We start from the raw sequence: 9,279 nt of genomic DNA on the forward strand, positions 1-9,279 counted from the left end.
AGTTTCTGCTGGGAAATTGACTCAGGAACCTGTGGCAAGAGTGAAAGAACATGCCACATGGGAGAAGGACCCAGGGCTGTGGGCACACATGCTACAGGCTGAGGTAGGAGTGGACAAGAGAGAGAGAGAAAACGAGGGCGGGAGACACAGTGAGGGAGGCAGAGAGAGGAGGAGGTGTGAGTGAGGAAAATTGGAAAATAGACGCAGAGAGACAAGCTGGTGGGAGAAGCAGGAAGATAAAGGGCACATGTGAACCTGCACTTGTGGTGAAGTGGGGATCAGAAGGAGGGAAGAGAGGCTTGTGCAGCAGGGCTTTTATGCCCCTTGAGGCAGGGGGCTGGTGGAGGTGACCTGACCAATGGGAGAGAAATGAAGGAGGTCAAGAAGCTAGCTTGTCTGGATCCCTGTGTGGGACGGGTCAGGCCCTTTGAAGAAGTATCCCAGTTTGGAAGGAGGCAGGAGCTCTGAGACTGACAATCTATACTGTATTTTTAAATTAACTAGTTAATTAATTAATTTTGAGGCAGGATATCACATAGGCAAGGCTGGCTCCTTGCTTTGTAGCCAAGGACATCCTTGAGCCTCTGATTCTCCTGCCTCCATTTCCCCAGTGCTAATGTCACAGTGTTATGGGATTTACTTTTGGGGGTTCAAACACTAACCCGAGCTCATGTCTGTTTTACTTAAAGAATTGAGACTTCTGATTAAGTTGGTGACTTAGGAACCACGCCAAAGCAGCCTAGGTGAGAAAAAGCCAAAAAACAAACAACAACAACAACAAAAACAGATCTTGTGGCTGTGTCGTGTGCGTGAGCCCCGTAGGGTGGGGAGTCACCAGCTGCCCCGCAGGGAAGAGGCCGCAGCTGGAGGCAGGCCCTCTGCGCCTGTGTCTGGCAGAGCCGCTGTGAGACGACCCATGTCGCCTGGATAATCAAAAGTTTTGGCCGGACCTTTGAGTACGCGTCAAGACAGTGAGGATCCAGGCGAGAAGCACAGACGATGGCACTGAAACGGATTAAAAGAGATGGAGAGAGTGAAAGAATAGGTGTGCCAAGGCCTCTAGACACTGCAAACAAACTCCAGGTGGCATGCACCACCTTGTGAATCTGGCTTATGTGGGACCTGGAGAATCAAACTTGGGTCCTTATGGCTTCGCAGGAACTTAGTGATTTGGCCCGTGGCCCTCCAGCATAATGTTCTGCAGGTCCACTTGGGGATGATATGTTTCATTGGCAAGCCACAATTATGGGACCTAATGACAGTCCATATCAAGGCGGTATTTTTTTTTTTTTTGACAATTCATTTTCCTACAGACTACCCCTTCAAACCACCTAATTTACAACAAGAATTTATCATCCAAATATTAACAGTAATGGCAGCATTTGTCTTGATATTCTAAGATCACAGTGTTCTCCTGCTTTAACTATTTCTAAAGTTCTTTTATCCATTTGTTCACTGCTATGTGATCCAAACCCAGATGACCCCCTAGTGCCAGAGACTGCACGGATCTATAAAACAGACAGAGATAAGGACAACAGAATATCTCGGGAATAGACTCAGAAGTATGCCATGTGATGCTACCTTAAAGTCAGAATAACCTGCACTAGAGCTGCAATAAACTTTAAATTACTGTTCCTTTTTTGATTTTCTTATCCGGCTGCTCCCCTGTCAGACCTCATCTTTTTTAATTTTATTTTTTGTTGACCTTCCTCCACACATTCACATGCTCATCTGAGAAGACATAAGTTCTTCCAGCTTTGGACAATAACTGCTTTTAGAAACTGTAAAGTAGTCATAAGAGAACAACTGCCCAAGATCCAGAAAAATTATTAAACAATGGAACATGTGTATTATGTGGCCAATGTCTTCACTCCAACTTGGTTATGAGACTAAACCATTCCTTACTGCTCTAACATGCTGAAGAAGTCATATCTGAGGGGGAGGGAGATGGATGCTGTCACATCAAAGGAAACATTCTTGCAGCATCCATTCTTGTTTTTAAGCCTTCCACTGTTAGAGATTTGTGGTTACATGATATACTGTATGCTCATAACTGATGTGTCTGGAGCATTGGTAATGAATTATAGCATCAACAGAACAGAAAATGTGATGTATCTTATGCATGTCAATAAAGGAATGACATGTAAAGAAAAAAGTTGGCCAGGACTTCCGGTTAAGATGGTGGCGTAGGTACCACGCCAAAGCAGCCTAGGGGGAAAAAAAGAGAAAAAAAAAAAAAACAGCAAAATACACACTTTTACTAAAAAGTGAGGTGTATAGGAAATTGAAGCAGCAACAGAGACGTAGAAGAGATCCAGAGCATCCAGAGCCCGCACAGGCCGGCAAAAGCTTTGCCAACCGCGGCAGTGGCAGTGGTGCACCAGAAAGACACCAGGCTCGGCTCCAGCCACAGGAAAAGCCAGGTGTGGGAGCTTCCCCTCACACCGCGCTCTCCTCAACTCAGGAAACGTGAAGGGAGAGCAGCAGTGAGCAATGGAGGAGCAGACCATGAGGTAGAAGAACGCATGGAACAGCAAGAGAAACGGAGCAGCTGTGGCCCCTTCCCCTCCCCCATAACCTGAGCCCAGCTCCAGCGAACAGAGCAGCAGTCCTGGGACTCAGTCACGCCAAGTTTGGCTGACATCTAGACCCAAGCAGGAGCAGGGACCAGTAGCAACATCAGTGGCTCCGGCACCGGTAACAACGGCCCCAACAGCAGCAGACCCAGTAGCAGCAGCGGCGGCAGACCCAGAAGCAGCAGACCCAGGAGCGGCAGCAGTGGCAGACCCAGCAGCAGCAGCTTCAGCAGCAGCAGTGACTCCAGAAGTGGCAGCTACAGCAGCAGTAGCAGCAGAGGCAGCAGCAGTGATGGGCCCAGCAGCAGCAGCTTCAGCTGCTGTCAGACCAAGTAGAGGCAGCTTTAGCAGCAGCAGTTCCAGTAGCGGGGGTGCTGATCTGCAGGACCACAGTTGCCAGGCTCGGTTTGCCTCACAGGGAAAGCCAGTGCCCAGCTCCAGAAATCAGAACAGCAGCACGACAACCAGGCAGCAACTTGACTGAGACCAAACTCATCCAAGTTAACTGAGATTGCACCAGGGAAGGGTCTCACTTGGTCACAAGCTGATTTGGATACCTCAACAGACCAGAAATCTTAACCTCTATGTTGATAGAGGATCTGGTTGTTATAATAACTACTCTGGCATACATACTTGGGGCTGTTTTGGATTGAATGGGTAGAGTGTTTAGTTAACTTTAAGAATCTACCTGTATTTTATTCCACTCAGCCTACTTGAATACTCCCGTAGCAGGAAACTCAACCCCTAGGAGTATCTTTGTAGATGCTCTGTGAGTCTTAAGAGCCACACCTAACACCTTAAGCTCCTGCCCTGAAAATATACAACATCAAATCAATTGATACAGCTAAGAATACCCAGCAAGCTAGAAAATCCAAGCATTAACTTAATCCAAGATGCAAAAATATATACATTATAACACAAGAAACACTAAAAAGCAAGACGATATAAATCCACCTAAAAGTATTAATGCATCAGAAATGACCTCCAGTGAGAATGAGTTAGAGGAAATGCCTGAAAAAGATTTCAAAAGAATGATTGTAAATATGTTCAAAGAAGTCAGAGAACAAATCAAAGGAGTCAAAGAGGAACTCAAACAGGAAATCAAAGGAATCAAAGAAGATGCAGGACACCAATTTCATGAAATAAAGAAGGCAATACAAGACATAAATAAGGAAATAGCAATAATAAAGGAAAACCAGTCAGAATTACTAGCAATGAAGATCACAGCCATTAAAACTCTGTAGAAAAATCTCACCAGGAGAATGGATGAAGGAGAGGACAGAATATCTAAGCTAGAAGACCAGGTGCCAGATCTAATACAGGCCAACAAAGAGAAAGACAAACTTATATAAAAGTATGAGTGGGAATTTCAAGATATCCTGGACACTATGAAAAGATCAAATATAAGAATTCAGGGCATAATAGAAGGAGAAGAATTCCACTCCAAAGGCATAGTAGGTGTCTTCAGCAAAATCACAGAAGAAAATTTCCCCCAAATTGGGAAAGAGGTGCCAATGCAGATACAGGAAGCCTTTAGAACCCCAGCCAGACAAAACCTGGAAAGAACCTCTCCTCGCCATATTATAATCAAACTTCCAAACACACACACCAAAGAAAAAATATTGAAAGGAGTTAGAGAGAAAAATCAAGTTACCTACAAAAGCAAGCGCATCAGGATTACAGCAGATTATTCAACACAAACTTTTAAAACTAGAAGGGCTTGGAGTGATATATTCCAAGTTCTGAAAGATAACAACTGTCAACCAAGATTACTTTATCCTGCAAAGTTATCCATTCAAATAGACGGAGAAATAAGGACATTCCATGACAAAAGCAGGTTAAAGGAGTATTTGAAGACAAAACCAGCTCTACAGAAAATACTTGATAGAATCCCCCATGCTGAAGAAAAGGAAAAGCACACATATAAGGAACCTAGAAAAAACAAGCAATATTCAAATACTAGTTCACACAAGAGAGCACAGGTAGAACTGGAACCACAAAAAAAAAAAAAAAGGCAAACATAAATACACACCTTTCAGTAATATCTCTCAATATCAATGGCCTCAATGCTCCAACGAAAAGACATAGATTTGCAGACTGGGTTAAAAAGCAGGATCCTACAATTTGTTGTCTCCAAGAAACTCACCTTTCTACAAAGGATAGACATTATCTTAGGGGGAAAGGTTGGAAGATGGTGTTTCAAGCAAATGGGCCTAGAAAACAAGCAGGGGTTGCTATCCTAATATCTGACAAGGTAGACTTTAGTCCAATGTTAGTCAAGAAAGATAAAGAAGGTCACTTTATATTGATTAAGGGCACACTCCAACAGGAGGATATTACTATCCTAAAAGGACATTACAATCCTAAACATATATGCACCTAACAAGGGGGCTCTCAAATTCATCAAACACTATTAGAACTAAGGTCACAGATAACACCAAACACAGTGGTGGTGGGTGACTTTAACACCCCACTCTCATCAATTGACAGGTCATCCCGGGAAAAAATAAACAGAGAGGCATCTGGACTAAATGAGGTCATAGAAGGAATGGACCTAACAGATATATACAGGACATTTCATCCAAATGCTGCAGAATATACATTCTTTTCAGCAGCACATGGAACATTCTCTAAAATAGACCATATATTAGGACACAAAGTAAATCTTAACAAATTCAGGAAAATTGAAATAAACACCCTTTGTATTCCAAAATAGGGTCTCAAAACATTTTGTAATTCTCATTTAAAGTTGTTAGGAGGCTTGGAGCTGTTAGTTAATCTATCTTCCAAGACACTGTTTAAGATAACACTGAATACATGATGCAAGTTGTCAATGGATAAGTGATCAACTAATAGCTCTGCTAGTAATTGATTTTTCTTCAATAAAGTTGCATAAACCAGAAAAATACACTCTTCTACTAAAAAGTGAGGTGTATAAGAAATTACCAATGGCAGCAGAGAAGTTGGAGAGATCTAGAGCCCACATAGGCCGGCAAAAGCGGCTCCAGGTGCAGCAGCACCAGCTCTGCATGTCTGCAGCTGCAACACTCAGATTGAGCCCCAGGAAAAGCCAGGTGAGGAGATTTTCCACCCACACTGGAGCTGTTTATAAACTCAAGAAACGTGAAGGGAGAACCGCAGTGAACAACAGAGGAACAGATCACGAGGTACAGGATCATTTGGACCAGTGAGAGAACTAGAGCCACAATCCACAGCCACCCATCCCCCACAGCTAGAGCAAGCACCAGCAAGCACCAGAGACCTGGGGAAGGGAGCTCACGCCACCCAGCTCTGGCAACCAGAGCTGCGATCCAATGACCCAGCCAGCCTACTTGAACCCACAGTGCACCAAAGAGGGACCCAAGCAGGAGCGCAGCATAACTGAGACAAAAATCATCAAAAAAAAGTCAGACATGGTGGCGCACACCTTTAATCCCAGCACTCAGGAGGCAGAGGTAGGAGGATTACCATGAGTTCAAGGCCACCCTGAGATGACAGAGTTAATTCCAGGTCAGCCTGGACCAGAGTGAGACCCCACCTCGAAAAAAAAAAAAAAAAACAAAATCATCAAAAAAGGTAACTGCAATTACACCAGGTCAGTACCCGCCAAATAAGCTTGGTATATAGGCCTGAACCAAAAGTGCTAATTACACCTTTCACATTAGGATAAATTATATGTTAAATCTGATGGATGGTTAGATTTACTATTCTTAAATAAACTATATTTTGAGTTTGTTATTTGTTGCTTCTTGATTTATAGTGGCTTTGTTTCCTCTTCTGTTGTACATTAGGGAAGTGTCTTAATTGGTCACAAGCTGACTTGGAACCCTCAACAGACCAGAAATCTTAACCTCCTAGTTAACAGAATTAAGGGTGAGGGGCAACACATACCCTAAGGGACAGTGACTTTGGTTGAGGATCTTGTTGCTATAATACCTACTCTTGCATAAATACTCTGAGCTGTTTTTCATTAAAAGTTACATGTTTGGGCTGGAGAGATGGCTTAGCGGTTAAGCGCTTGCCTGTGAAGCCTAAGGACCCCGGTTCGAGGCTCGGTTCCCCAGGTCCCACGTTAGCCAGATGCACAAGGGGGCGCACGCGTCTGGAGTTCGTTTGCAGAGGCTGGAAGCCCTAGTGCACCCATTCTCTCTCTCTCCCTCTATCTGTCTTTCTCTCTGTGTCTGTCGCTCTCAAATAAATAAATAAATAAATAAATAAAAAAAAAAAGTTACATGTTTAGTAAAGTTTTAGAATCTGCCTTTATTTTGTTTCACACAGCCTACTTTGAATGCTCTCATAGCAGGCAAACCCAGCACCTAGGGTCACTTTTGTAGATACTCTGAGAGGCTTAAGAGCCACACACCTAGTTAGTTGCTGGCTGCCGCTACTGTCCCCACCGCCACCGCTGCCAATCGCCCTCAGCCAGCAGCTCAGCACCATCACGGGTGGGCTGGCGTCTCCAGGTGGGAGCACCGCGGCTGATGGGTGGGGCAGTGGGCAGCCCAGCGCTCCTCAGGCTGGGGGGCGGGGGCGAGCACCAGCAGCATGTCCATAGGGCCCGCCCATGGAGCCCCAGCCTGGTGAGTATATTTCCACTGCTGCTCCAAAGACACAAAGTTTGAAATTCCTGGATAATTGCCTTTGAGAAGCTGGAAATAATTTCCTTAACTCCATCCTTAGTTTCCATAGGCACATTGAGAAACCATGAACAACTTTAATAAGGAAGAGATTGACTGTCACATCCTTGATGAAGGCTTTACTGCCCAGGACATTCAGGACCAAAAAATTAATGAAGTTTCTTCTGATGATTATAAGGATGCTTTTTATGTTGGGGACCTTGGAGACATTCTAAAGAAACATCTAAGGTGGTTAAAAGCTCTTCCTCGTGTCACTCCATTTTATGCAGTCAAATGTAATGATAGCAGAGCCATAGTGAACACCCTAGCTGCCATTGGGACAGCATTCGACTGTGTAAAGCAAGGTTGAAATACAGTTGGTGCAGAGTCTTGGGGTACCTCCAGAGAGGATTATCTTGCAAATCCCTGTAAACAAGTGTCTCAAATTAAGTATGCTGCCAGTAATGGAGTCCAGGTGATGACTTTTTTTTTCTTTTTCTTTTTTTTTTCTGAGGTAGGGTCTCACTCTAGCTCAGGCTGACCTGGAATTCACTATGGAGTCTCAGGGTGGCCTCGAATAAACAGCGATCCTCCTATCTCTGCCTCCCGAGTGCTGGGATTAAAGGCGTGTGCCACCATGCCCAGCTCCAGATGATGACTTTTTATTAAATTTTTATTTATTTATTTATTTATTTATTTGAGAGAGACAGACAGAAAGAGGCAGAGAGAAAGAGAGAGAGAATGGGCGCGCCAGGGCCTCCAGCCACTGCAAACGAACTCCAGACGCGTGCGCCCCCCTGTGCATCTGGCCAACGTGGGTCCTGGGGAATAGAGCCTTGAACCAGGGTCCTTAGGCTTCACAGGCCAAGCCCTTAACCGCTAAGCCATCTCTCCAGCCCCAGATGATGACTTTTGATAGTGAAGTTGAGTTGATGAAAGTTGCCAGAGTGCACCCAAAGGCAAAGTTGGTTTTGAGAATTGCCACTGATGATTCCAAAGCAGCCTGTTGCCTCAGTGTTAAATTTGGTGCCACACTCAAAATCAGCAGACTTCTCTTGGAATAGGCAAAAGAGCTAAATATTGATGTCATTGGTGTCAGGTTCCATGTAGGGAATGGCTGTATGGATCCTGAGACATTTGTTCAAGCAGTGTCTGATGCCCATTGTGTCTTCGACATGGGAGCTCACATTGGTTTCAGCATGTATCTGCTTGTTATTGGTGGTGGTTTTCCTGAATCTAAGGATGTGAAGCTTAAATTTGAAGAGATCACCAGTGTGATCAACCCAGCACTGGATAAGTACTTTCCATCAGACTGTGGTATGAGAATCATAGCAGAGCCGGGCAGATACTACGTTGCATCAGCTTTTATGCTTGCAGTCAATCTCATTGCCAAAAAAATTGTGCTGAAGGAGCAGACTGGCTCCAATGATGAAGATGAATTGAATGAGCAAACCTATGTGTATTACATGAATGATGGAGTATATGGATTATTTAATTGCATCCTTTATGATCATGCACATGTGAAGCCCCTGCTACAGAAGACACCCAAGCCAGATGAGAAGTATTACTCCTCCAGCATTTGGGGACCGACATGTGATGACCTTAATCGGATCGTTGAGCACTATAACCTGCCTGAAATGCATGTGGGTGAAAACATGGGTGCATACACTGTTGCTACTGCTTCTACTTTCAGTGGATTCCAGAGGCCTACTATTTATTATGTGATGTCACTACCAATGTGGCAACTCAGGAAACAAGTTCAGGAGCAGGATGTCAGCACTCTGCCCATGTCTTGTGCTCAGGAGAGTGGGATGGACCGTCACCCGGCAGCCTGTGCTGCCACTAGTATCAATGTGTAGATACAATTCTTGTAGTTCTTAACTGCAAGTGTAGCTTGAATTAAGGGAATTGGGGGGTCCACTTAACTTACTGTCTGCTAGTTTTGAAATGTCTTTGTAAGAGTAGGGCTGGCACAGATGCAGCAGTATGGGTGGCTAAGCAATGGGGGTCACACTTAATCTGTGTTCCTATGGAAACTATTTGAGTATTTGTTTTATATGGATTTTTATTCACTTTTCAAACATACT

General features: G+C 44.3%; 2 pseudogenes; both read left to right on the forward strand.

Moving 5' to 3' along the window:
- The first annotated feature begins 999 nt into the window (after window positions 1-999).
- LOC101607674 lies at window positions 1,000-1,598 on the forward strand (annotated as a pseudogene).
- Window positions 1,599-7,258: 5,660 nt separating this feature from the next.
- LOC101607955 lies at window positions 7,259-9,051 on the forward strand (annotated as a pseudogene).
- The last annotated feature ends 228 nt before the right edge of the window (window positions 9,052-9,279 follow it).

Source organism: Jaculus jaculus, chromosome 5 (genome assembly GCF_020740685.1).
Source record: "Jaculus jaculus isolate mJacJac1 chromosome 5, mJacJac1.mat.Y.cur, whole genome shotgun sequence".
In the NCBI taxonomy this organism is placed as follows: domain Eukaryota; kingdom Metazoa; phylum Chordata; class Mammalia; order Rodentia; family Dipodidae; genus Jaculus; species Jaculus jaculus.